The sequence below is a fragment of the Myiozetetes cayanensis genome, unplaced genomic scaffold, assembly GCF_022539395.1.
Source record: "Myiozetetes cayanensis isolate MyiCay16 unplaced genomic scaffold, myiCay2020 scf16, whole genome shotgun sequence".
Classification (NCBI taxonomy): Eukaryota; Metazoa; Chordata; class Aves; order Passeriformes; family Tyrannidae; genus Myiozetetes; species Myiozetetes cayanensis.
In genome coordinates this window covers 4,664,548-4,673,062 of record NW_026087270.1, presented here as the reverse complement: position 1 = coordinate 4,673,062, position 8,515 = coordinate 4,664,548, and positions in this window count along the sequence as shown.

Sequence of the window (8,515 nt, the reverse complement as noted above, 5' to 3'; positions counted from 1 at the left end):
TGCGTCTTTAACCCACACTGGAAGGTTAGAGCCAAAAAAAAAAAAATGTAGAAGAAATTATGTTAAAAACAAACACAAAACACAAATTAAGAAAAAAAAACTTAAAACCCTAAATCCCTGCTGTATGACCTTGCAGAAGACAGACACAAAGAAACAGATTTTATTAAGAAAAAAAATTACTTAGCCAAATCCAGTTGTAGTTTAAACAAATCTTTAAGGTTCATTTACAGTACAAAATCCTAATGGCCCTAGAGACCTGACAAGAAGAAATGGAAAGTTTCAGCTTCTTCCTGCAAAATTACAAAGTCACCTTATCCATTATCAATTGCTATAAATCTCCCCAGTGTATTTAGTGATCTAAAAGATGGTTAAAATACACTGACTTGCAGTGGCAAAAGGATGACTGGACATATTTGGACAGTTCTGTACTCAAGCTGTGTACAATATGCGAACACAAACCCTACATTTTCAGTTTTTTAGCATCACGAGGGAATCTGCTTTGGGGATTGCTGATAATTGATCACTCTCCCAAATAAAAGGAACATTTTATGGTGCAGCACTGCTATTACTTGGTGCCTATTAAAGAGGGTGAAGAATTCTGCAAATGCTATAGAGTGCAAGGGGCTGTTTTCAATCCACTGCAGATGTTCACATTCCTCACCATCTCAGACATATGGCTTAGCTAGGAAGAAACTTATTGTCCTCTTTAACTTCTCAAAGATCATTAAAAAGCGATGCACTTAGCTGGGCTGTGCTTTACTGTCACTGTGCAGTGCAGAGGAAATGCAAGCCTGTAAGATCCCATGTAGATGTATCTGGGTCTGCTTCCTAGAGTCAAGGTTTCTTTGTACGTCCATTTGGTAAGATTTGTTTCTGCTGAGCTGAGCTTTGTCAAGCTGAAGTGTGCTTGGCTGCTGCTATGGGATGAATTTGAGGCTTTGTCAGCAGAAATAATTGAGCTGTTTCTTGGAAGGAGACTACATTCTTAATTGTTGGCTGGAAAGCTCTCACACTTCCATGTTTAAGAGCAGACACATTGTCTAGAGGGTTGTTCTGTTGCTGGGGATGAGCCTTTTTTGTTATTCTCATAAGAATCCAGCTAAATCTAGTCATGTTTGTTGGTTACAAAGCATGAGCTTTGTTAGAGGCTGAGTTGCCTGCTAATTAAGAAGACCTCACTTTTTCTGGAGCTGCTCAGGTTTAGGGATACATTCAGACCTGATTGATTAAGCAAGTTCCAGAAGGACTGGTACAGGTGGTGGGTGCTTGGGGTAGCAGCAACTGGGATCAGTGGAGTACTTAGGGCTGCTGTCTGTGAGAGTTGTCCAACTGAGGCTGTTCCTGGGGTAGGAAAAAAGCATATATTTATGGAATTGTGCATGCAGAGTGCTGTGGTGTCTGCTTGAAGAAGCCAAATTAAGCTTAACTGGACTTGACTTTACAAACTGAATGATCTGTCACAATAGTGTTTTGCATGCAAGAGAGATATGTAAGCTTAGTTTCAGGTGGATTTTGGGGTGGTTCAGTGCAGAGGATTTATTTAAACAGTGCTCTTTCATTTTCCTTGCCTCAGGATTCACTGCTCCCTCCAGTGAGCCCACAGTCAGTGCAGTTTGTCCTTCTGCCTCCTACCAGCTTCAGGGTGATCCAAGATACATATCCCTGTTGTAAGTATGTTTTATGTGAAAGATGTGGTTGTAACGTGAGTTCCTGAATTTCTTCCTGTGCATTTGTGGCAAAAGCTCTGCTGGTGTGTGGCATTCTCAGCCTGTAGCAGATGTCCACCTATGTAGCCTCTACAGATGCTGCTGGCAGCTTAACAACTGATGTAGTCTAAAGATAATTAAATATTAAGTCTTGAATAGGCTCTAGTATCCTATCAGTAATTGAACTACCATGATATACTTGCCTCTGTTTACTGCTGTGCACTAAGCCAGATGCATTTCATCATTTTGATCCTTTTCACACAGCTTTTCTCCTGTAATGCAGCTTCATGTGTAAGCAGTTGTGTTAAGTAGCAGCCCTACATGCTTCCCATCTGGCTTTGCCATAAGAGCAAGCTACATGCAGGAAATGCATCTCTGTTCGTAAACCAAGGAAGAGCAATTGCAGAGACATTCTGCAGTCACCTGTGTAAAAAAATCTGTCCAGGGTGTTCATAATTCCTTCAAGTTTTTATGACTACTGCTTGCTACCTTTGCCCTCTCCTTTAATTATCCAGTCGGATTCCTATCCTTGATGTTTTTCCTTGCACCCCATATGTAGCTATATTTATTGTTACAGGACTGAATGATCCTGCATGGTTCCCTGAAAATGTTCTACACAAAAACTATGGCTTCAGTTTTGCCAAAAGCATAAAAATTTTGCAAATGCATCAGTTTTGGAGACCCACTTAAGTTGCTCCTGACATTGTTTTACTGGGGAAAAGGGAAGGGGGGGGGCAACATTGCCTTTGAAATTTCTAGCTCTATCTGGTGTTTTACCAGCTGCCTCTCAAACATGAAGTGAATTTTCTGCCTTGCTGTAGCTGCTAGTCAAGTCTCTTGAAATGAGTGTTTGCAGCAAAGCAGTCTCTTTCAGGAGGGAAAGAAATGACAACCGAAAGTGTAAAAGCAGGCTGCGTGACAGAGAGCTAGATACAGAATATCACCTAAAGGTTTGGGGTTGTTTTCCTTTTTTGTTTTGTTTTGTTTTCATTTTTGCCTTAAGGGGCAGAACTCAGTTCTGCTGGCTCTTCGTGCAGTCCACTAGACAGCAGTGTCCAATGGTGTGTATTCTTTATTCACTTTAAATTGAAAAGTTATTCTAATTAAACAGTGCTGTAATCCTCCTGCTGCTTGGGATCAGATGTCTTCCAGTGTAAACAAAAACCCATCAGACTTGAAGAAGTGGGTCAGATCAAGAGACATCGCAGTGCATTATAGCATAATCCAGTGGAATTGGTTCTAAAATGGTGCCTCTTGGTGGGGGAAGGGGAGACTGGACTGCAGCCTGCACTTTGAAAAGGTCACTGTAGTGGAAGAGTGTAAAAATTGTTTCTTCATGTCATGTTTTTTTATTTCAGAGCATATTGGAGGTCCTGCATTTATGCAAGGAACCCCATGTCTTTCATGTGCTTTGCCTGTCAGTGCTGCACAAAAATTTGAGTGAAATATTCTTTCAGAAGTCCATTTGCAGAGCAATGAAATGAAACCATCTTAATCTAACAGTATGTAAAAGTGTATAAATTTGGCAGTGACATATGGATGTATAATTGTACAGCTTATGTACTGCTTTAATGAGGTATAAAACTTGTCTCAGAAATGCAGCTATGCAGTGACTTTCATTCCACAAATCCATCAGAACAGCATACCGATGAAACCATATTCTTTCCGCAGTGTTTGGAAGACATTTGTTAAGCATTAGCACCAGTTGTCATATGGTTCAGAGAGTCCCTGTAAGGCCTGAGAGTGCTGCATTTACTCTGCTTGGACTTACTCTCCCTGAACTGATAACTGTTATGATTTAATATTTCTGTCAAATGTTAGACTCCCAGGCTGAAAGGACCATCTTGGGTGTAGGGAAGTTTCTTGCAGGCTTTGCAATCTGCTATGGAAGGAATTTGAAGGGGGTGCTGGAACAGGCATGAGCACAGCTGCAGGGAAGTAGAGGCAGAAGCAGAAGACTGAAGCACCAAAAGAACATACAAAAGAATAGGGGTTTTGATCTGCTGGAAGTGAGGATTCTGGGGAGAGAGAACTGGGAGATTTCTCTGTCTCCAGACTGTTTGCATAGCTCAGCTCTTTATATGAGGATCCCTTTCCATAGATCTATGTGTTCCTCACAGTCCCACACGTATGGGAGACAGTGAACAACCCAGGCACTGCTGGAGAGATGCATTTGTCTGTATATAGCTGGAATTCAAAGCTGGTGGAAACCAAGCATGTATACCTTGAAGATTTACAGAGGTAAACTGGAGGCATGCAAGGCTCTCAGTTAAGATCAGCACCATGGATAGACAAGCAAACTAGTAAGAAAAACTCAAGAGTTTTAAGTTTGAAAATAAACTTTCCATCTTGCCTGAGTAGTTCAATTTATAAAAACAAAACAAACAATCCTCCAACAAACAAACAACCCCCAAACCAAAACATAACCCCCTCGCCACCACCACCAAACCCTCCCCACCTATTCCTTGTTTCATTTCTTAATAAGTAATTTCAGCCAAATCTTTTTTGTTCATTTGTTAATGGTTTAGCTAAATGCAATGGAATGCCTTTCCAAAGCTGATCAGGGTTTCATTTTGCACTTTATCAGCATGAAGTAGGTAATCTGAGCCTTTTCATCTCTGGGTACTCATCTGTGCTCAAGAGAAATCTGTTAATTAGAGCCTTCTCTCAGTATGGATTTTCTTTCTTTCTGTGTGTATGTGAGTGGAATCAGTCTTTTAACAAAACAACCAAGTAAGTTTGTGTTAAGTGCTCTGTGGCAGCACTGGATTTGCAGACACAGAACACAAACCTCTTGCTTTTTGTGTTGGGAGGAAGGCTCCATTTCTTCTGAGGAGGAGAGAATTGAATAGAAGAACAGCGAGCAGTTTCATACCTGATTATTTGCCAGTGGCCTAGGCCCTGTATGAAATCAATAAATCTGGCATCTGTTTTCCCCAGCTACTTGCTGAGAGAATGAATTGCAGAGGTTATATCAGCCCAGGTTATCAGTATGATTAAACATGTCCTATGTAAGCTTTTGCATTGTCTTTATGGCCTCCAAGAAAGGTATGAGTCATAAGAGAATTGAAGAATACCACAAATAACCCCATTTTCAAATGGGTCCTGAATAGAGTTTTAATTCAAATACACAGGATCATGTCTACTCCATTGTCAGAATTATTGTCATCTGTCTCCTAAGTATGTAATGACTATCACAGTAGAGAGATGATGTGCAGATGTCAGGAAAAAAAAAAAAAGAATAAAAGAGGAAATGGGAACATCTCTGTCATTAAAAATATAAAAAAAATCAGTAGTGATCAATGACTGAGATGACTGAGCATTGTCCAGCAAAAACTAGAGGGACCAAAAGAAGTCCATCTTTCCACAAATAAAAACAAAACTATACAAAAGATTTGTAAGCATCTGCTTGAGATAACGGGAGACTTGGAAAGGAGATTGAAGTGATAGAACAAGCAGGCAAAAAGTAATGCATGGATGATCCTACAACTGCCTATAAGATTTAAAAGTTTATCACTATAATAACTTTTCCACAATGGACTGATAAAAAACAACTTGAGAACTTTACTGATGCAATTTGAGAAAATGATCAAAACATACTAACATTGTGTTCAAACAATATGGAGTTTAGATTAATGAGTTAACTATTTTGCACATTTTCAGATAATGTACTTAAACCAAACTCTATGAGGAAAAAAGATTTTATGAGTAATCCTATAACAGTGCCTGTGACTAGGTGGTGTTATGGTATTGTGTATAAATAGATGTATCTTTCCTTCCAGTACATGTTCCTTTAATGCTAAAATTAATTTATACATTCCTGAGCTTATTTAACTGTATTTCACCCTTTTGCAGTCTTGCTTGAAATCTCTTACAGTGAATATCTGGGCATCTTTCTTAGTTTTTAAATTTCAGTTAAATGACTCCATTGTTTATGTCAAGGGGATTAAAGGAAGTCACTCCAGTGCTCTTTTCTTTTTTTCCTTATTGCTGGATTACTGAGAGAAGTCATCACCTTCAGGCACTTAAAATTTTACACAGTGTTTTATCAAATACTAGAGTCATGTCTTTTGGCTAGAAAATTCAACTTTAATTCATTTTCTGGCCATGCCACATTTAACACTGACAGTGGCAGGGGTCCAATGTACGTGAGCCACACATGGAGCCTGTCTCAGATACAGAGGCACCTCAGCAGTGAATTGTGGTTTCATTCTTATCAGATAGTCAGGTCATGGTGAGCTGGCAATAGTATTGATTCTTGCCAACGTAAAACTTATTTTCTTTAATATCATACATAATATGTGTCTGATGATGTAATAGAATATAACTTATATAAACATAAGAACAGTGTTTTTCTGTAAGACAATCAAACACTGTAACGGGTTCTCTGGACAGTTTTTGGATTCTCCCTGCATAGAGATATTGAGATATTTTCAATTGGAAACAGCTCTGAGCAACCTGCCATAGCTGGCCCTGCTCTGAGCAAGGAGGTTGGACAGAATGATCTCCACAGGTCCTGTACAACCTCAACCTTTCTCTGATTTTATATTTGCAATGTGCTTACTGTGACTTTGTTAGACTGGGACTTTCCATACCAATTTTCACCCCAAAGTGCATTTCGATGACAAAGTTTCAAGTCCCAGTAAGAGGTTTGTAGTGGAAGTGCTGACAAAACCTTTCCTCTGATGGTACAAATGTGTCACTATTATATAGAGCAAGAACATGGAACAAAGTGTAGAGTTAGGGATTGACCTATAACTCCTGCATGACAAAGCATTAGGAATGGTCATAATTAGCAATTATCAGTAGCAGTCTCCTATGATTTTCTACATCATATAGCCCTTTAATGTCTGCTTCCAATTTCCTCTTAAATTAGTAGAACATCTATTTCATATAGAACATCTGTTTCATAATGTATTTGATTAAATTTTCTTATGCTTTCAAAAACTATGAAAAGAACCAGCTGCACCTACTTTTATTTTTGTGGTTCTAGGATTGCATTTTATCATTTTTACAGGGAGACATTTTCCTTTTGAAGATGTTGTCCTCTATATACAATATCTGTTACTTCAAGCTCTAAGGAAGCTTAATTTTTGAACTTAGGCACCCTTTTTTTTTTTTCTTTTTGTCTTTCTTTTTAATGTCATACTGGGTGGGGTTTGGAAGCAGGAAACTGTTTCAGAGAGAGATGTTCAAACCTGGTGAATGTTACTCCCTTCCCCTGCCACTTGGGATCTGCTGCTGCATTTGAAAGAATAAGAGGAGAAATGTTGCTGTTCCATATTTCCTATTGGAAGTGGTTTAATTTCTGCACTGAGAACAGTGATTTGTTGTTGCCTGAGTGTTATCACATGGACCTAACTCTGCAAGTTGCAGTGAACTCATTTCCCATTAATTTTATCAGCAGTTGGGACCCCTCAGAACTTTGAAGCCAAATTATGCAAGGCCTATTGGGAACCTTTCTGGAGGGGGAAAGGTATTGTGATGAATGTAACCTATTTAATCTCTTAAACTCAATGAAAGGAAAGTGGTTTGAACAGCAAGGTGGAAAAGGACTGAAAGGAAGAGGAAAGGCTCCTTGATTTAGGATTGCAAAACCAAACTTGTTCTTTTTGTAGACGCCTGAGAATTTAGTCTTCAAAGAAAGGACTAACATCAAACTGATTGTTAGAGAACAACACATTTTATTTTATTTGCAGCTGTCCTAAATTTTAGTGCTAGGTATAGTAACAATCAGTTATATTCATTCAGGTATATCTACCAGTTTATTTAAACTGAATTGCACTTACTAGATGAAATTTTAAAAAATAATCTGTAGTATCTCAGGAGCTTCATTGTGAGAACACAACACTCTACAGCAGGGCAGAGCTGCAGAATGGAGACTCATTGGGCAACATTTTTCCCCTCCAATCCTTCAGATTTTCTGTAGTGCTTCTCAGCAGTGGTGAAGGATTTAGTACTCTGTAGATTATCTGAGTTCTTTTAAGCATATCTGATAAATTACTCCATATATAAATGCATGAAAATGTGTAGTATCTCTGGAAATGACAAGAATATCAGAAGTGACAGATAATTTATTTGGTGTGGTTGTTGACTGGACATGAAGTCAGTATGAGCAATAACCAGAGCAGTTTCTTGTCTCAGACAGTGAAATACTGACTTTAAACCTCATCAGGCTTCAAGGTTTCTGTCTTCAATGCTCTGTAAAAACTAATTGCTAAATATTCTGTGGGACCTCTGGCAGCTGTGCCAGTCAGACATAAAGCTGAGTTTTCTTTTTCTCTCCATTAATAGTTTACTGTGTATGATTGTGGAGAAGGGGGTTGAAAAATACCACTTGCTGGATGGCTCACGTGCATAAAGCCACGCACACCTGGCTGTCCTGAGAGCAGTGAATCCAGGAGCATTGGGAACATCTTGCTTTGCTTTTTGTCAGAGGTTTATAGTTTCCTTCTACTTAATTGTCACAATTAAAATATAACTTACCATCAAATATATTTGCTTTGCAAAAAGAAACTGAGTTCTCTCTGGGGCAGTGAGAACCTTTGCTCTTTAAAGCCCAGCAAAGCTTGCATTTTTTGGGCCGTATGAGCCTGGAGGAGGAACATTGTTATTCAGAAGTCAATTCTGCTCACCCATTAGGAAAACACATTCACACTAATGGCTCTACAGTCAATCAGTGACAAAGACCTACAGGAAGACATACCTGTTTCACTGTTCACTGATCTTGCAATTTGATCAATATTATTTTGAATGAATTTTCTTTTTACTTTGTCTGTAACATCTCTTTTTACAGCCAGACTGAATGT